The sequence below is a fragment of the Tachypleus tridentatus genome, chromosome 10 (assembly GCF_004210375.1).
Source record: "Tachypleus tridentatus isolate NWPU-2018 chromosome 10, ASM421037v1, whole genome shotgun sequence".
NCBI lineage: Eukaryota > Metazoa > Arthropoda > Merostomata > Xiphosura > Limulidae > Tachypleus > Tachypleus tridentatus.
In genome coordinates, this window is record NC_134834.1 from 91800780 (window position 1) to 91823268 (window position 22489).

Here is a 22489-nt window from a genome sequence, read left to right on the forward strand (position 1 = left end):
AACAGCAACACTATGCACTTGTTGGAAAACAAGTGAAGCATATATACAAATATTCGTTACTTTGTTGATTATTACAGTTGTATCCCGATCTTTAAATAATTGTCTTTCGTTCGTCAAAGTCCACAGAATCTGTTTCAGGACTGGCCCCAGATACTAGCTAACTCCTAAAACAAGTTGTTTCGGTGAACCAAATATCTTCATGTTATTAAAGTTATTTGTCACGCTAACACTAATTTTATTTTCATGTGAACGTTCAGCATCTGAGGTACAACACTCATAAATTATAAATTTAATATGCACAGATAGTTATATAAAAAACGAAGTATAATTTGGACTTTATAAATATTCCATGTTTTTAAGCTTATATTAGTTGTTTACAAATCAGAAAAAGGAAAGTACGGAAAACTGTTGTATATTTTTAGTGTGTTTTTGTATATAAAACCATCTTAGAGTGAAAACATTACTCTCAGGTACATGCTTGTATCATATTTTAATTGTTAGTAATGTACACAAAGAATATTTAGTAACATAGCAACATGATAAACTTTGTTAATATAAAAGTATTCCCTTGAGAGATACATAAATTGTTTTGACATCTAAGTTTTGCCCCTTATAATTACATTCTACATCTCAAGTTACAGGGTGCTATAAAACCCGTCACAGAAACTGCACCGTTGTCAGATGTTACAAACGAAAGTGAACTAAATGCATGTACCGAAATTTGTGTTTTCGATTATTTCTTATATATATATGTGTCAACAATGTAAGCAAACTTTTATATAGTTCTTCTGAACAAAAGAGAGTGACCAATGAAAACCAATATTGGACAGCGAGTATGCACTATTAATTAATTTGATAAGTATCTTCCGACACGTGTTTCTGTTCAATATTTGAGTAAGTGGTCAGAAATGCATAGAAAGTAGAGCAAAACGACGTAACTCTGAAATGTCCTAATCTAGGGTTACTTGAAGTAAGAGGGTAACATGAAACACGATTACTACCTACAACGGTACACCGTATGTTAACAACGTTAAGATAATTCACTTAGACCTATCGGTCGGAAGCCTGGTATGTAAACCATTATACCACACCTGATACAATCATGTCACCAACATTTGAAGTAAAAATCTGAAAAGTAATCGAACTTTCGTTTAACCATCTACGGCAAAACTGGAGTTGAAGGGTGCTATAATAGTATACCATTGTTTAGTGTAAAATATTTTTATAATTGTAATTTTGTAAAATTATAACTATAAGGGTCGTATTTGTAATTCCACGTCTAAGATTCCACTGCATCTCACACATGCAGTGTATGCAAATTGTTTTAAACTGAGCACGAGCAGTAAGTACTGTCCAATGTGTAATGAAGATGAGTGTGAGATACAGGAGAAAGGTGGGCTGTTCTTTTCTCTCATATCACATTTTTATATATGAATGATATAAAATCATTATTATTATATATAATATGTGTTTCTTTATATATAAACCATGACGATATATAAAGTATAAGTTGAAGGCTTACGTTGTTTAGGAAGTAACATCTTTTTAAGGTAATTATACCAAAAACTGTGTATCAACGGAAGACTGTCCCTTCTGCGCATACGTTATAGTAGATTTATTAACTGTCGGAAGACGTATAAATACAAATAGTTATTCTTTGACATTCCGTGGGTTATGTTGCTCATTTTCTTCTGCTGTCCATGCATATGTCCTCTCCTCTTATTAAAGTTTAGAACATTCAATAAATTTCAAAAAGGAATACGAGACCCGTAACTTCAAACTTTAAGAAGTACAGATAGCTATAAAAATACAGATAATATAGCAAAACGTACAGAAGTTTTTATACTTAGCTACATATATTTAAAAGGTAAATATTCTGAAAGACAGATGTAGTGATAACTTTTATTTTATGATAGAATTTTGAAAAAGTGGTCAGTTTATAAGTTACAATCAAGGACAACCACTGTATAGAGTAAAACTGTTAGATTCTCTGACTGAGGAGCCAAAAACTTGAGGTTTTTTGTAAATAAAACCGTTTCGTAGCATACAAAATTGTGTCATTTCAGTCTTCATATCAGTAAGTTTAAGGAGTTGTGAGTTTTGAATATCTTTCAAATTATCAACATAGCGATATTGTGTATATGATTGAGCTGTAAAAATCACAGTAAAATCCCAGTCATACGAGAGAAATATTAGGGTTGGCGGCGGGTGCTGTTGACTAGATACTTACATTCTAGTTTATCTAGGGACAGTTTTTCGTTGATAGTCGTTTTTGTTACTTTGTGCGAAGATTCTAAACTAAAGAAACTTTTATTCATCATAATTGTGAACACCACGAGTCAATTTGCTTTTGCCCCCTAGTGGCTCAGCGGTATGTCTGCGGACTTCCAACGCTAAAAACCAGGTTTCGATACCCGTGGTGGGCAGTGCACAGATAGCTCATTGTGTAGCTTTGTGCTTAATTTAAAAAAAATGCTTTTACGCAATGTTTCTTAAGAACTGTGTGTACGCCACATTAGTAACATTTAATATAATTAGTGAGTACTTCATTACCGCTAGTAATTTTAAGGAGAACAACACATATTAGAACATATAAACTCTAACCACTGTCATCAGTTCCTGATGTCACACTAATATAAGATGATCCTAACACTTATTGTTTGCTCAGGGTTGAGTTGTTTTATCTTTGTAACGGTTTTTTACGTATCAAATGAAAAATATTCGACGATTTGTTTGTTTTGGAATTTCGCACAAAACTATTCGAGGGCTATCTGTGCTAGCTGTCCATAATTTAGCAGTGTAAGACTAGAGGGAAGGCAGCTAGTCATCACCACCCACCGCCAACTTTTGGGCTACTCTTTTACTAACGCCCCCATGTTAATGTAATTGACCGTTACATTATAACGCCCCCACGGCTGGGAGGGCGAGCATGTTTGGCGCGACGCGGATGCGAACCAGCGACCAACAGATTACGAGTCGCATGCCTTAACGCGCTTGGCCATGCCGGGCCATATTCGACGAATCATTGTCGCGTGTAATAATTTTTTTTTCCAAAATATCTAATTTATGACTTCTCTAATTGGAAAATATTGTTAATTATGTTTAATTTTTTTTTTCTTTATAGTACTGACTTTCGACTGGGCAGAATTTCAATAGTGTGGTGTCTGTGTGGCACGTTGAAATGTATGCCAAACGTTTTTGGTCAGTGTTACTATTACATATCAATTTTTTGCCATTCTATGTTTAAAATATAAGTGAAAGGTTTATGGTGTTTTCTAAGGAGTAACGTTCAAGGTAATTGTTCCACAAATTGTATACTAAAATGAAAGGTGGTTCTTTGTGCCGATACATCATAGTAGATTTCGTAACTGTCAGTAGATGCATGTATATAAACAGCTGACTCTAAGTATCCTTTGTGAATTTCCAAAGCTGCGTCATGTTACTCATTTTCCTATTTTATCCAGGCATGTATATGTCTTCCTTGCTCCTCAAACCCAAGATACTTTCAATAAATTTAACAACTTTCAGAAGCACAGATAGTTAACACAAATAGAGAAGTTTAGCTTGGCCTTTATGCATCGCCCGTGTTTTTATGTTTGGATAACGTGAAATTACGAGTCAGATTACGAGTCAAGTACCTTAACCACTCTTTTTATTAGCTAATTAGAAGTAAAACTAAATATACTGTTGTACAATTAAACTTAAATATTTCTCATTTACAAGAATTATTGACTGAATAATAATCACAATTAATCAGTAGAACCGAAGCGAATACAGAACTTAATAAATGAAAAAAATATACAAAGTAAAACACAACACTTACTCCATAAATAATCAGGATTAGCACTTGAGGAATTTCAACAGGACACTTATGATCTACATCGAGAAAAACAGATTAGATAAATTCAGTGCTGATAACACTGTGATTATCAGTATTCCTGATAAACATACTATTTTACAAAGCACAGAATAAACTGGCCTGGATTGATGAAAATGTTAAAATTGGTTGCTTTATCAAAATACGAGAAGAGAAATAGAGCTGCAAGACTTGTCATATTGTGAACCTGATCAAATAGCAAAATTAACTGAGATCGAATCGCAAAATCAGTAATCTACGTGAAACCAATATCTGAAGCAAAAGCTCAATTTCGTCAAACTGACTCACGTAATACTGATATGAAGCTACACTAGGGCTATGCGTGCTAGCCGTCCCTAATTTAGCAGTGAAGGAAACTAGTCATCGTCACCCACCAACAACTTTCGGGCCTACTCTTTTACCAACAGATAGTTGGATTGATCGTCACATTATAATGTTCCCACGACTAAAAGAGAGAGCATGTTTGGTATGATTGAGATTCAAACCCACGACCCTCAGATTATGATTCAAGTGCCCTAACCACCTGGCCATGCCGAGATATCATTTGTAAAAGGGATTGTCAGTAGCGTATCTATGATGTATGTATTCTTCAATTTTTATTACAATAATTAGAAAATATTGTTGGATTTTTTTTTATTGGTACTTCTTTATAAAATTAAAATTTTATTGGAAAACATTTCAAAGTTTTACCGGGTTAGTGAACGGTATAAATGTATATACAAAGTTTACAGTCAGTGTTATTATTATACATTTTATTTTTAACGTTTACTGTACAAAGTACAGGTGCAAGGTTTATTGTGCTTTGCAGTAAGTAACGTTTATGGTAATTACACCACAAAGGCGGTTCTTGGTGCGCAGACATCGTAGGAGGTTTTGTAACTCTCGGTAGATGGATAAATACAAACACTTGACTGTCATTTTACTTTGTGAATACAAACATCTGACGGAAATTATCTTTGTGAATGCAAACATCTGACTGTAAGTTTCAGTTATTAATACAAACAACTTACTGAAATTATCCTTTATGAATTTTCATAGCTAACTTATGTTCCCCATTTACTTCTGCTATTCATGTACACATGTTTTCTTTGCTTATTATTTGGAACATTCAATAAAAGGGGTACCAGACGAATTACCATTTTGAACTTCAATGAGCACAACTAGTTAACAAAAATAGATATATATAGCTTGGACTTTATATATCACCCATTTGTTTAGGCTTGAATAATTTGTTTAGAAGTCATAAAAGTGGATGTATATTAAACAAGTGGGTTCTGGAGTAAAAAACTGTTGTATAATTTTGAAGTTGTTTTTGGCATATAAACAACATGCTTAGGGCAGACATATTCTCACGTACATGTTTATATCATGTTATGATCAGTAATATAGATGGAGAATATTTAGTAACATAGTATCATGATAAATTTTGCGAAACATAAAAGTATTCCCTTAAGAAATACATAACATACCACTTGTTTGCTGCTAGTATTTACACATCTTGCCGATTCATGTTACAATAAAATTGTTTTGACATCTAAGTTTTGCTCCATTACAATTACATTGTACATCTCAAGCTACAGGGTGCTATAAAACCCATTCCAAAACCTGCACCATGGTCGAACATTATAAACGAAAGTGTACTAAATACATAAAGAAGTATTTATAAGTGTTTTCGATGATTTCTTATATATATGTGTGTCAAGAATGTAAGCAAATCTTTATATAGTTCTTCTGAACAAAAGGGTTGTACAATAAAACACAATATTTGAAAGCGAGTGTTCATTATTAATTAGTTTTACATCAAAAACAAATGACTTTCTACAAGTATTTCTGTTCAATATTTTATTAAGTGGCCAGAATTACACAGAAAGTAGAACGTAACATAAAAATGAGAAATGCTATAACTGGGTTTACTTGAGACGGTTTATATAAAACAACAGAGCAGTAAATTATATGTTAGTAATGCTAGGGAAGCATATTTGAAAACATTTTTACAGGGAAAGTAAACTTTATATTGTGTGCTCTTTTATTATGACATATGAACTACGTAGACAAGTAACTACAAAATATATCATCCCTGAGGAAGTTCATTCAGAAGTTAGAGAAGAAGGGATTGTTTAATTACATTGTTTTTCACGTATTCTGCAATCCTTATGAATAAGTGGTGATGGGCTTATGAATAGAAATTTTAATATTATATATATATGTAGTGGCTTGGTGTATGGAGAAGAACTGTCAGTAAGACAACAGGTAGTGTATACAGATTATATTGAACCTAAAACAGAACTGAATACACCTAGAATTAAAATATTCCTGGAAAGACCTCGTATAACGTGCCTTATGGAAAGTGGTGTGAAATGGTAGCATTATGAGAGGTCTGTTGGTAAATGACCTTAGATTATATTGCAAGCATAACACCAAGACGTTTAATAAAAATTGCATCTTCTAGAAAATGAAATTTACACCACAAGCGACTTTGGCGCGCTAATCTACAATGTACGAGGGCTGTTCAAAAAATAAGCGGACTGACGTCATAAAACAAAATGTTCTTTATTTAGAAGTTACAGGTCTGGGACCCCTTCAAAGTACTCTCCTCCCCAACGCACACACTTATCCCAACGGTGTTTCCACTTATTGAAACAGTCCTGGTACGCTTCTTTTGTAATGTCCTCCAGCTCCTTCGTCGCATTTTCCTTAATCTCGGGAATCGTCTCAAATCTTCTTCCTTTCAAGGGTCTTTTGAGTTTGGGGAACAAGAAAAAATCACAAGGAGCAAGGTCAGGTGAGTAGGGGGGTGGGGGTGGGGAAGAACAGTGATCGAGAGTTTGGCCAAAAACTCACGAGTTCTGAGGCACAAATTTCGCAGCAACGCGGTACATCTTCAGTTTTTTCGGTCAAAATCTCGTAACAAGATCCAACTGATATTCCACACTCTTCAGCAAGCTCCCTGACAGTCAGACGTCGATTTGCCCGCACCAGGGTGTTGGTTTTGTCGACGTGTGGGTCGTCAGTTGACGTGGAAGAACGTCCAGGACGCTCATCATCTTCAATGGTCTGTCGACCATCCTTAAAACGTTCATGCCACTTGAAACATGTTGTACGCTTCATAGCAACATTACCGTAAGCCGTGTTAAGCATAGCAAAAGTTTCAGTCGCAGATTTTTCAAGTTTAATACAAAATTTCACAGCAAGTCGTTGCTCCTTCAGGTCATTCATTCTGAAATTCGCCAAACGAAAAAATCGCACTTCTTTTAAAACCGCGTAGCTAATACACAAATGAAGATATCTGCAATCGAGAAATGGCGTCGTAATCAGCTGATCTGTGCAAACCTAGCGACTCCAAGCGGATTCCCCTGGAACAAACTGGAGCCGCGCAATTCAAACAGTCCGCGTATTTTTTGAACAGACCTCGTAGGTTAAAGTATAATATTTCCAGGGGACGCGACGTGTATTCAGATTGGTATTGCACTATATAATTTTATAAATATTCATCACTAACTGCTTCTGTTAAAATATTTTCAAATATAACAAAATTCATAACATTAGTCAAATCTCAAATTAACGACTACTTTATCGTAAATTTTTTTACAAGTTTCATAATGTGCTAAAAATACGTAGATCCAAAACATCTTGATAAAACTGAAATAGAAACCTTTATAACCCGCGCGCTTTCGAAAGGTGGACCTTTTTTCTTCAGGGGCAGTCTGGGAATGGTTCCCAGAGTGCACGTGAAGAAGAAAGGTTCACCTTTCACAAGCGCGCGGGTTATAAGGGTTTATATTTCAGTTTTATCACCAGTGGGGTCCCAACAATGAAGAATTTGATGTTTTTCTTGTTACACTACTGAATGGAGAGAACTGAAAACATTGACTTTGTTGGACTTTAAGCCTAATAACAAATACGACTGTGACTTTTATAAAGTATATGAAGTGAACTGAAGAGAGTTCTCAGCAGTGAAGTGAAGCAATTCCTAAACCTACAAATCCGAGGTCCGATACTTTAAACATTATGCTACTCCTAGCACAATTAAGTCTCTAACTTTTAAAGTAAAAACCAGAAAACCAGAAAACCAACAAATTTACTTTAAACCTCTTAGTAGGATTGCATATTCAGATATATCAGTAAAATAACTATAAATTATTCTGATGAGTTCTATAATACCAATATCTAATATGAAGTAATTTTTTAATTATTATGATCATATCTGTAATTCCACGTTTAAGGTTTCTATACATACAGTAAATTATTTTAAATTGAGAAAAGGCTGCTGTTTTATGTAGGTGTAAGATATTACACTTTTTTATGTTATTGTTATACAATCGAAACATTATTATATCTAACAAAAATGCTGTTACATAAAAAAGAAAACCTCTGTTACTTTGTCATGTCTAAATAACGCAGCTTACGTTTAGTTTCATTGGACATTGTTAATTTCATTCTGAAATGTAAAAGTTCCATAACGTTACACACCTTATTTGAAAATGTCTTTATTGTGGTTCACTGTAAATATTACCGTAAAATTCCACAATTCAGTCATACAAAAGAAATCTAAGAGTAAGAGGAGGATTTTCTTGACTAGCTATTTACCCTCTAGTTTGTCAACTAATATCTATGGAAAGTTGTTGTTTTTTGCAGATAGTCGTTTTTGTTACTTTCTGCAAAGCTTCTAAACTAAACAAACTTTTATTCATCATAACTATGAACGTCACAAGTCGATTATTAATCTATTAATACTGTGAGTACATCTCTAGATCTAGTAATATCAAGCAGAACAACAAATGAGTACATCTCTACCTCTAGTAACATTAAGTGGAACAACAAGTGAGTACATCACTATCTCTATTAATATTAAGTTGAACAAGAAATGAGTGCATCACTACTTCTAGTAACGTTAAGTGGAACAACAAGTGAGTACATTACCACCTCAAGTGAACATTAAGTACAACTAGAAATGAGTACATCACTACCTCTAGTAAACATTAAATAGAACAAAAAATGAGTATATGACTACCTCTAATATTATTAAATAGAACAAGAAATGAGTGCTTCACTACCTCTGGTAACACTAAGTCGAACGACAAATGAGTAAACCACTACCTCTCTTAACATTCAACAGAACAACTGATATCAGAACATATAGATTGTAAGGACTGTATCAGTCCCTCGTATTCCGCTATTTCAAGATACTTCAACCACTTATTGTTTGCTCAGGGTTAAATTGTCGAATTGTAAAATATTTTCTGCGATTTATTTTTCATTGAAAGCACTGACTTGCTATACGAAAGAGTTTCAAAAGATGACACGTGATAAAATGTATATTAAACGTTCATATTTATTGTTATTATTACATTTTATGTTTTAAAATCCTGTGTACAAAGTGTAGGTGCAAGGCCTATGTTTTGAAAGAAACAATTTTTAAAGGTAATTGTACTACAAACTATATAAACAAGCGAAAGGTGGTTCCTAGAGCACATAAGTTTTAGAATATTCCGTAACAACCACTGTTGTGATATGAACAGCTGACTTGAAGTGTCCTTTGTAAATTTCTGAAGTTGCGTCACGTTTCTCAGTTTCCTGTTTTATACAGGTAAATATGTATCTTCCTTCTTATTATAGTCTACAGTCTTTCAACAAATTTAATAACTTTAATATGCACAGATAGTTACAGAAACAGAAAAGTATAGCTTGGCCTTTAAACATTGTCGGTGTTTTCAGGTTAAAATAAGTTTTTTGCAAGTGATAGAAGCAGAAGTTTAACAACAAGTGTGTTTTGGTGTAAGGAAACTTTTGTATATTTTTGTGTTTTTTCTTTACGCATACATGAATACACGAGTATATTAATTTTGAATTACTGGTAATGTAGACGTTGAGTGCTTATAACACTGTTACTTATTAAACTTTGCGAAATATTAAACTATTTATTTAAAAAGCTTGTAAAACGCCAGTCGTTTGCCACTCATATTCACACGGCTTTCCAACGCATGCATAATAAAATTATTTTGCCATCGAAATTTTAACTCTTACTATCCCATTCAACATTCCAATCTGCAGAACACTATAAAACCCATTCCCAAAATTGAACAATAGCAACCTATTATAAACAAAAGTACAGTAACTACATATCCGGATGTTTATACCTGTGTTCGATTATAGCAACCTATTATAAACAAAAGTACAGTAACTACATATCCGGAGGTTTATACCTGTGTTCGATTATAGCAACCTATTATAAACAAAAGTACAGTAACTACATATCCGGAGGTTTATACCTGTGTTCGATTATAGCAACCTATTATAAACAAAAGTACAGTAACTACATATCCGGAGGTTTATACCTGTGTTCGATTATTTCTTTGAGTGTGTGTTACCAATGTAAACTAACCTTTATACAGTTCTCCTGAACCAAACTAATGAAAACATTACTGCACAGCGGGTGTGCAATATTATTTATTTTGACATAAATGATTGAGAGCACTGCTTTTCTTTCGTTGTTGAGAAAGGGCTCATGAACCAGGTATAAAAACTAGAAATGCCCAAATTTGAGTTTTCTTGAGACAGTTGGGTGACATAAAACAATATAACTGTAACTCACATGTTAGTAGTGTCATGGAAACAGAGTTGAGAACGTATTAACAGGCCAAAGTAAACTTTGTACTGCACATTTTTAAAATTTTTAATATTTGAGCTACACAAGTAACTACAAATATATCTTCACTGATGAAGTTCATTCAGAAGTTTGAGAATAAAAAGGTAGTAGGTATGTAACGACTCTTTCCTAGATATAATACTCATAACTCACCACATAAAAGTATTATGAGGGAGAATATAGGATTCCAAGATAGGGATATCACTTGTATTTAATAACATTAGAAAATGTTAGAAGTTTGAGAATAAAAAGGTAGTAGGTATGTAACGACTCTTTCCTAGATATAATACTCATAACTCACCACATAAAAGTATTATGAGGGAGAATATAGGATTCCAAGATAGGGATATCACTTGTATTTAATAACATTAGAAAATAAAGAATATGGATTAATTGGGACATCTCGGTCACCCAGAATATAACTTGAATAACTCATAACTCAACCGTGGTATGCCAAGTATGGCGTCCTGTAAAGGTTGGCAGTTCATGTACACAATGTTCAGCCATTCACTTGAATCTAGTAACGACAATATCAAGAAATATGTCGCTTTTTAAAAGCGACGAAAACCACAAGTTGCACACAAATTGCTTTCACATTAGTGGGATATGTCCACCATTCAAATGTTGCATACCCCAAGCAACTGGATAGTAAAACAAATATTCGCGCGAAATCATTTGTAGAATAATGTGCTTTATGAAAAGTGGTATAAAGTGTGAGGGTTATAAAAGGATTTTCATAAAATAAACATAAGGTGTTTTAACTTGTAGAAAAGAATATGTTCACGATGTATTCCGTGCGTGGGTTCAAATTGTTACTGAATTATATAACCATATATAATTGCCTTACTTTCAAATACTGTCAAAGATATAAACATTTGACAGAATATGAGTCAAATCTCAAATTACCGGCTTGTTTTCGGTACTAGTCTTCACACAATATAACTGCGCAGCTAAGTATAATGACATATCCTTAATACAAAGTAAACATGAAGAAGATATGATACTGAAAAAGGATATGTAAAGTTGGAAAACTTCAAATATATTAATTCAAGTTAGTGATCTGAAAGAAGAAGCAATTTAAAGATACATGGAATACTGAGATAGTAGGATATTATGTTATACGAGTACTGAATATGTTAGTCCTATATATAAAGTACTGACTGGATATGTTAGTCCTAATATAATGATTTGACCTGGTTACTCTAGAAGATGCACTCAGAACAAATTCTACAACAACTTTATAAGTTTAATAAAAAAAATACCCTATCGTCGTAGTTCTTATATTCTAAACACATTGAAATAATGAGTTCGATTTGTTTTAAAAAGTACATCTGATGTACGAATAAAGTATTGCGTAGCCATGATTTCAAGCCCATAGTTGTGAGAGGATAAGAATATGAAACTATTAAGTCAATAACAAGTCTAAAACAAAAGACACTCATGTTTTCACTAAAAGTCTACCAACCACATTAGGTGATTCTTATAAGGAAAAAAATAATATATCAGGTCATCCTTAAGTAATGTCCGATTTTAGGTTCAGAAAAATAGAAAGGGTTTCAAACGCTTTTAATGTTAATTAATCAATAATGTATGTTTAATTATTATTAATTACTTCCTGCCAACGATTTACGAGCTTCTGAATGCCTCTTCTATAAAATTCTTGGGGTTTGGAGTGAAAGAATGTAGAGAGGTAGTTTTGACATCTTCATGAGTTCCAAGCTCTTTTCCATCAAGATAGTTTTGCAAACTTTGGAATAGATGATAATCAGATGAGGCAAGGTCTGGAGAATAAGAGGATGTGGATGTTTTTCCCAGTCTAGCTCTTCAGTCTTTACAGATGTGATCCTTGCTGTATGGGGCTGTGCATTATCCTGGTGTAACACAACACCTTTACGATCGATCAGATCAAAGCAGACCTCTTTTTTATCAGTGCAACATTCAAGCGGTCTAACTGTTGACAATAAGGTCTGATGTAATCGTTACATTGAGTGGTAGCAACTCAAAGTAGATCACACCAACAATATCCCACCAGACACTTAACAAGACTTTCCTAGGGTGGAGGTCCATTTTGAGCTGTGCTCTAGCCAGTTTACCTGCAATGAGTCATTGTCTGCGGCGCTTAACATTTACGTAAAATGTCCATTTTTCACCTTCAGTCAGTAACCTGTCCAACAGAGGTAAGTTACTTTCACGAGAATGTAGAGAAGTGCAAATGTCCATTCTTATTCTAAGGTTGGCTTCTGTCAACTCATGGGAGACGCATTTTCCAAGTTTTGGCAACTTTCCAAACTGTTGCAGATGACGTTGAACTGTCGAATGGGTTGAATTAAACTTCTGTGCCAGTTCTTCAACTGTCATAGCACAATCTTCGTCAAGTGGAGCCAGCAGCAAGTCATCATTAAACTCAACAGGACGACCTGAACGTGGCGCATCACTTAAGCTGTAGTCACCTGACTGAACTTCAGAAATCGCTTTAGACATTTTCTTTCATTGACAGACTCCGCACCATAAGCACCTTGAATGTTTCGTGTAGTTTCTGCTGCAATGTTGCCTTTTTTAAGCTCAAAAAGTATCATATGCCTGATGTGCTCCTCAAACACATCCATCTACATAAGAGCTTATTTGATTAATAATTTGAAAAAGTAAAGTTGAGTTAGTTTATTTTATTTGTCTGAGCATTTTTATATACGTCCTACTACATATTTTAGTCACTAAAGTCTTCTACAAAGACAGAAATGATGATACACTTTCTGTATTAAATTTTCGGGCATTACTTATGAGATGACCTGATATTTAGAACCGGAAGCTTTGGCCATTTTTATTCTATTTTCATAATTAAATTAAATGTTTATAAGTATATAATGTATTCTTAGTTTGGAATGTTTCTGATATACAAACTACTAAAATTCTGTTAATATTTTAATCATTAATTTACCCACATTATTATTATTATGTTGACCATTAATATGTCCTCGTTATTATTATTTTAATTACTAGGTGGTGAATTACGATAGGAAGTGGTAACGTACTTTTTATCCACCCTGCTAATGTTTAGTAAAATACTTTCGTGTGTAATCATGTTTTTCAGTATATTTGAATAATTTTGAGGCGTTTGAAGTTGAAAAACATTCTGAACACGTTACGTTTGATTATAATATAAAGAACGATTGTTTGTTTGTTTGTTTTGGAATTTCGCACAAAGCTACTCGAGGGATATCTGTGCTAGCCGTCCCTAATTTAGCAGTGTAAGACTAGAGGGAAGGCAGCTAGTCATCACCACCCACCGCCAACTCTTGGGCTACTCTTTTACCAACGAATAGTGGGATTGACCGTAACATTATACACCCCCACGGCTGGGAGGGCGAGCATGTTTAGCGCGACGCGGGCGCGAACCCGCGACCCTCGGATTACGAGTCGCACGCCTTACGCGCTTGGCCATGCTGGGCCGTATAAAGAACGAATATTAACGATTTTGAAAGGCTAGAGAAGTGTGTTAACATCGACGTGGTGAATGTTACTATCCAAGTTTACAATTGCATGGATTATATAGTGAAGATATTTTGTATTTTTTAAAAATATGATAAATAGAAATAAGAAATAACTCACAACATGGCTAGTAAATGTTATGATGTTTGTACAAAGCCTTATCCTGTTGGTAGGGGCTATGTAAAACGTTTTGGAATTTGTTTTCACTTCATTATCGATGTGGTGGATTGCCAGAGACAACATACAGACGTATGTCTAATGCTAAAAAATTGTCATACCGCAGTTGAGAAAGAAGTAAATGATCGAAAAATTCTGATTTATTTAACACTGGAAAAATATAACTTGACAGCAAGAAACAACTGAAACAATGAATTTGGTAAAATCTACTAATACTGAAGGGTAAGAGAAGGTTTTAAAAATTAGGCATGTTAGATGAAATAAGAATGGATATCAAAGATTGAATAAGAATTTTCAGTTAAGTATAATGACGCATCCTTAATACAAAGTAAACATGAAGAAGATATGATACTGAAAAAGAATATGGAAAGTTAGAAAACTTCAAATATATTAGTTCAAGTTAATGATCTGAAAGAAGAAGCAATTTAAAGATACATGGAATACTGTGACAAGGTAATGAGGAACTGAAAGATATTCTATGCAAAATGGCTGAAGAGTTCAGTATAACAGATTATGAAAGAAAAGATGAAATAATAATAGCTCACAGAATACCTGTCCATAATAGTGAAAAGATTGTACCTATAATAGTTAAATTCTAAATTGTTTTTGATAAAGAGAAATGGTTGAGTAATAATAAGAAAAAATTATGGTTAAACAAGTCAAACAAAATATGGGAGAGAGCAGTATGCATATAAAAAAATATAGTAGCTATTAATAAAGAAATGTTTTGGAAGGCAAAAACGTTATTGAAAAAATAATATAAATTTATTTGGAGAAAAAATAGTAACGTATTTTAAGGAAATCAGAAGCTGAGAATGAGATAAAATTGAAATTAATATGTAACTTTGAAACTTTATAATTTGCTGTAATCTATGGATGTTAATCTAAACATAGTAAATATAGTAATATAAATTGCAAAAAAGTATAGAAAGCATGAATAACATTATAAATAAATTAGAACCTACTAAAAGTGATATTCTGAATTTCCTACCTATTAATAATATTCAAAATAAGTGGTGTGTTTTTCTCACAACAAAGCCACATAGGGCTATCTGCTACCCTGATTTTTTGTGCATACAAAATAAGTGGGATTATTTGTGCACAGTTGCTGGTGAAGGTTTGATATTGTTAGATATACAGAAACAAGAACACTTCTACAAGAACATGAAATCAAAAATTATAATTTGGAAAGTTATGAAAAACTATAGAAATATAAAAATAACAAAAGAGAAGGAGGAATTTATTTTTTTATAAAAGCTTTCACCTATAGAATTAGTAAAATTAAATTTGAATATACAGAATTAATGTCATTTAGTATTATAAAGTTTCATAACTTCCAATTTTCAGATATTCAAATTACAGTTTTAGCCTTTATATATTAAATTTAAAAAAATTACTGAACTAATTAAAAACTAAATATATAGTATATCTTGGTGATATAAATATCAATATCAAAGAAAAACATTATGAAAATAGTAATCTGATCAATGAGTATCAAAACTTTATATATTTTAATGGATTTCAACTAAGTATAAATGTTAATTAACACAAAACCAAAATGTATAAGAGAAAGTAATATTTGTTAAACCTTGTTTAAATCATGTATACAAAACTTACTATGTGATCAAGAAAACATAGCATAAGATCATTTTGGCTAATTTAAAAAACAATTTAAAGACAATATAAACAATTATGAAAAAGAGCATAGATAATATATTAGTGATTGATAAACTTAAATATTCTTTTATAAATAATATAAACAGCTGTAATTAGGAAGAGTTCTTGAAGAATAAAAAATCATAGAATAATTTATAAAACTGATTTGTGTGTTAAATGACACTGAATTACAATAAATTTGAATTAAAAATAAATAAGAGGTATGCATAGCATACAAACCTTATAATAACCTTATATAATAACAGAAAAGGATAAATTATGGTATAAATGTAAATGTCAGGTGAATCAAGCAAATTAATCTGTTTACAAAGTATGTGTAATTCTTTAACGTTTTTAAATAAAAAAGGCAAAATGAATTATTACACTGCAAACGTTTTTTGGTATTTACAGTAAAATGAAAGAAAACTAGAAATGCATTAATGAATTAGTAGATAATCACGCTAGGGATGAATCACTTAAAAAATTTGGCAAAATATTATCAGTACAATATACCTACTACAGATTTAGAAAACAATTTTAATAAAGACTTTATAAATAAGATAAATACTGTAAAAGTAATCATAATAATGAAGATAATAATAATTTTGTCACAAATAGAAATAACTATCTTCAGAGTTTAACCTTACAGACTACTGCGACTTATTTTCTTCTAAGAACAGTAGGAGTTATTAATATAGTAAATTTACTGAACGTTAACAAAGGACCAGAAATTGATGGTATGCTGTTAAGATACATAAAACGATGTCTTCAGAAAGGTTATAACATGTATATTAAATTTAATTTGTGGATAAGGGAAAATACTTGATGGATTTAAAATATTATTAGCAAGTTAGGAAAACAGAAAACTTTGATAATTATAAACCAACTTCCATTTTACCTGTGATTGAAAAATAATGGAAAGGTATGTATGCAACAAAATGTTAGTTTTTATTGAAAAATAACACTATAAACAAGTGTCAATGTAGATTTGTTAAAAATAAGAGTACCACATTACTATTAGCAAAGTTTTCAAATATTGTAAATTTACAATAAAAAGGTACTTGTGATATTTTTTATTTAAGTGTAGGTTTTGATACACTAAATCATAAAATCCTGCACTATAACCTATACATGATGTGTATAAAGGGAAAGTTTCATAACTAGTTCATGAATTATTTGAACAACAGAACTGCAATACAAAGTATTAGAGAAATAACGAGTGATCCAATGACTATAAAATATATTGTTCCAGGAGGTTAAATTTTGGGTCCACTGCTGTTTATTTTACATGTTAAGTGATGTTATAACTATATATTTAAAGAATAAAATATATGAATTTGAAGATGACACAAGCCTTAACTGTTGGTATGCAATAAAATAGAGTAAAATACCATATACCCTGGGATTTTTGAAATATAAACATAATTGCAAAGTTAAAAAAATTAAATATTAGTTAGTACGTGATGTTCATAGACGAACTGATTTACATTCATCGAATGGTACTTGATTTATATAGAAATAACATTATTTTTATTAATTTAACTTTTTTAATATATATGTATACAACTGACTGTTTATAAAAAAATGTGCAATAGCATTACAGGATATTATGTGTTTCTGTTCTAATCAATAAAGTGTTGATTCCAGATATACATTAATATAACATTATGATTCAGACTAATTTTGCCATTTTACGTTTCGTTTATTTATATTTATTAATATATATAGAAGGAATTTTCCACAAGTAAGCTCATTAAGTTTCGTGGAAACTTTTTTTATTTTCACGTGTTTATTATTATTCATTGATTCGTACATATTGTATGTGACAAAAAGAAGTCTAAAATAAAATAATAATAATTACCATAACATTAAATTTTAATTAAGTAATATTTTTTTCCGTTAGTAACAAAATAATCTATTCACGGGTATAATCAATTTCCAAATATATCTTATACCTTTTGCAGGCCTATCTGTCTGGCCAAAACTATTTACTCAATGTGGTCGAAGTACTCAGTCACCTATTGATCTAACTTAACAAAACATGAAAATAAATGGCCTCAATTTCATGGGATATGACGTAACGTTGAATTCCATGACTTTGAAAATCAATGGTAAAACTGATATGTAACATTAATTGGTAAAACTGATATGTAACATTAATTTTGTTACATTTGGGAGTTGATAAGGAACTATATTTGTTATACTTTACCTAACTAGTGTATGGAGACGTAAACAAACGACATGGTTCATAACAGTTTTGTTTGTTTGTTTGGAATTTCGCACAAAGCAACTCGAGGGCTATCTGTGCTAGCCGTCCCTAATTTAGCAGTGTAAGACTAGAGGGAAGGCAGCTAGTCATCACCACCCACCGCCAACTATTGGGCTACTCTTTTACCAACGAATAGTGGGATTGACCGTTACATTATACACCCCCACGGCTGGGAGGGCGAGCATGTTTAGCGCGACGCAGGCGCGAACCCGCGACCCTCGGATTACGAGTCGCACGCCTTACGCGCTTGGCCATGTCGGGCCCGGTTCATAACAGTATTTGCACATTTGGTTCCATTTAGTTTAACTCAGTTAAATGGATGTTTATGTACAATGCTGATAGTAGCTGGTGCTCACAGTTAAACCTGAAAATTTCATTGTTTAGTTGACACCAGATAAGATGCAAAAAAATAATTTGACTTAAAGTTGTGTTGTTGAAAGAATAGAAATTATTAGATACAATATTTAGCAGGCCCTGCATGGCCAGGTGGTTAAGGCCCTTGACTCATACTCCATGGGTTCGAATCCCCATCACACCAAATACGCTGTAGGGGTGTCATGATATGACGGTCAATCCCATTATTCGTTGGTAAAAGAGTAGCCCAAGAGTTGGCTGTGGGTAGTGATGACTAGCTGCCTTCCCTTTACTCTTACACTGCTAAATTAGGGACGGTTAGCGCATATTTATATAAAATTCAAAACAAACAATATTTAGCAACAGTTTTATGTCAATAATGCATTTTAGCCTTAAGATACACATTTAAGACCAACACATTTACATTTTCAAATTTAATATTTTATAAAACAGAAAAATTTGAATAAATTTTGAAGTTTTTGGTTTTCTATTTCGTATTTTAGTGCTGATATTAAGACAAAAATGCTTCAAATATTTATTCCCCATGTGAAAATGGAACATTTTAATTACCTTCAAGAATATATCATGTATTACATAAGATAATAAACATTCAACAGAGCAACATAAATTACAAAATCACATCTATATCTCCTTTTATTGTATTCAATTCAAACGATATATATAACAAACACGTGATTACAGAAATCGCTTTATATCTGGATTTAATAGGGTAAGTAACTCATGCTCTTACAAATATATGGTTCAGTGAAAGTGACCTTCGAAAGCCCTGGTTCTAGAATGTTACAGGTCAAGACTTGAAGAAAAGAGTACATTCGATTTTCTTTCCACTTTTACCGGAGAAAAATGAATAATTGTGGATCTGAACACACAGTTAAAGAGAAAGCTTTTCCTTTAGAAGTAAGTTTGCTTCAAAATGATATAATAAAAACATACTATAGCATTTATAAGGTTTTTAAAATTTCTATAGTTGTAAATGTTAAAGATTATTTGAAGTATTTCTTAACACTGCTTTCAAAAATAAATATATTTATTGATTTGACTTCTACAAAATGAAAACTGTTTTCGATTTGTCTGATGCTGATTTGACTGCTGGAAATAAAACATTTTATTAAAATAGTTGCTACAGAAAAACTAATCTATTAATTCAACTGCTACAGTCAAAACATTATATTAATTTACCTGCTGTACATAAAACTCCTTCTTACAAAACAACAAGTGTTAAAAACTTGAGAGGCATAGAAACAGAATAATTTTAGAAGTTAGAAACGGAGTTGTGTAACTGTTGGTTAATATTATATTACTTTATAGATTTGTTTTTTTTTTTTAATTAAGCACAAAGCTACACAATGGGCTATCTGTGCTTTGCCACCCACGAGTAACGAAACCCGGTTTTTAGCGTTGTAAGTCCGCAGACATACCGTTGAGCCACTGGGGGGCATTTCTTTATAGAACCTTACATGCTGATTCATGTGACAATACATATTCTACAATGCATCCATACTTATGTCTAATATTGATTTATTCTGGTTTGCTTGTAGCTCCATCTAGTTCACTACAATTCCATGTACTCCAACCTCACGGAAGCTTTAAATTATGAGGATGGCATAGCTGTTGTCGGTGTGCTTTTTAAGGTATTACTTCAGTATTTATAATGAAAAATGTTTCATTTAAAACAAAAACAAACACTGTTATGTTTCAAAAGTGCAGTAAAAACCACCTATGTCAAAAGTTAAAAAAAATGAATAAAAAAATGAAAACATTTTATGCGTTTCTGATAAGAATCTGAAATTGAATATAACATAAAAATATTATTTTGATTTTAAATTTCATAACAGCATCTCATAGAAACCTTCTATATTAAAATTGTCTAAATTATTAAAAAAAATACATATTGTTTGTTTTTATCAGTGAACGGAGATTCGATTGACTACTTGGACGAAAAAAATGATTCCTTGGAATCAGAGCAACTGCAGGAACTACGTTCATTGTCAGTTAACCTGAATTAAAACTATCACATCTACTGCCTTCAGATATTTCAGTGTAATGCAGGAACCACGTTCATTGTCACTGAACCTGAATTAAAACTGTCACATCTACTGCCTTCAGACATTTCAGTCTAATGCGGGAACCACGTTCATTGTCACTGAACCTGAATTAAAACTGTCACATCTACTGCCTTCAGACATTTCAGTCTAATGCAGGAACCACGTTCATTGTCACTGAACCTGAATTAAAACTGTCACATCTACTGCCTTCAGACATTTCAGTCTAATGCGGGAACTACGTTCATTGTCAGTTAACCTGAATTAAAACTATCACATCTACTGCCTTCAGATATTTCAGTGTAATGCAGGAACCACGTTCATTGTCACTGAACCTGAATTAAAACTGTCACATCTACTGCCTTCAGACATTTCAGTCTAATGCGGGAACCACGTTCATTGTCACTGAACCTGAATTAAAACTGTCACATATACTGCCTTCAGACATTTCAGTCTAATGCAGGAACCACGTTCATTATCACTGAACCTAAAATAAATTGTCACATTTACTGCCTTCGGACATTTCAGTCTAATGCAGGAACAACGTTCATTGTCACTGAACCTGAATTAAAACTGTCAGATCTACTGCCTTCGGACACTTCAGTCTACTTCCGTTATAAAGGTTCTCTTACCACTCCTATGTGTAATGCTGCTACCTGGAATGTTTTCGTTGGAAAGACCATCTCACCAAGTGAGGTAAATATATAGTAAACTATTCTAAATCAGTATGTATTTAACTGTCATGTACTACTTTGTTTAGTGATACTCTGGTTTTTACTTATCTGATTAATGCACACTGAGTTGTTTGTAGCAAGAGCTCAGAAGAGTGTATTAAATTAGCGTAATTACGTGTTCTTTTCGTTTATATTTTCACAGTTGGAAACATTCCGGTCTCTGAAGTAATGAATGGAAACTACTTGGTGAAAAACTTCAGACCATTTCAACGCACAAAACCAAAAGGAAAGAAACAAACACGTCAATTCCATACATTTCAGTCTATAACTTTTGGAGATAAGCTAGTCGTGCTCTCTAATTTCCTTGGATTATTAAGTTTCAAAAACTATGATGCGTATCTAGGTGTTTTCAAAGTATAATCATTTTTTCTAGTGACTGCATATTTTTGATCAAAAGTGTGCACGCATTGACTGTTTGAAACAATAATATTTACATTTTAAAAATGTTTTATTTGTTTGTTTGTTAATTTCGAGCAAAGCTACACGAGGGTTGTCTGCGTTAGCCGTCCCTAATTTTGCAGTGTAAGACTAGAGGGAAAGCAGCTAGTCATCACCACCCACCGCTAACTCTTGGGCTACACTTTTATCAAAGAATAGTGGGATTGACCGTTACATTTTAACGCCCCCACGACTGAAACGGCAAGCATGTTTGGTGCTACACGTATTCGAACCCGCGACCCTCGGATCATATGTCGAATGCTTTAACCACCTGGCCATGCCGGGCCCAGTTGTAATGGAGGCTAGCTTCTGCAAATTCAGTTTCACCTTCTTCATATGTCTTGGCGACACAGTTGTAGACTCACGCCGCTAAAAACCGAGTTTCGATACCCGTAGTGAGCAGAGCACAGATAGCCCATTTGTGTTTAATTCGAAACAAATTAATTTATATTTATTGGTATATTGTGAGTGTTCCTTTGCAACAGATAATATAATAATTTCACTTCACACGTTGTACAGTTTTTGTATTCTATTACTTTTAGATGTATATAAACTATCGATTTTCCATTCTTCAATTGTTCTAAATAATCTACTGAGTTGTTTTAAATTTAAGTTAGCAAATATATAAAATCGAATGAATTTGGTTGAAACTACGTTTCAACGTAGTTGAAAATATTATTATATCTAATAGTCTGCTTTTTTTATAGATAAACAATGACGCTATATAAAGTATAAGTGGAATTTTATGTTTTTTCGGAAGTAATATTTTTTAAGGTAATTATACCACAA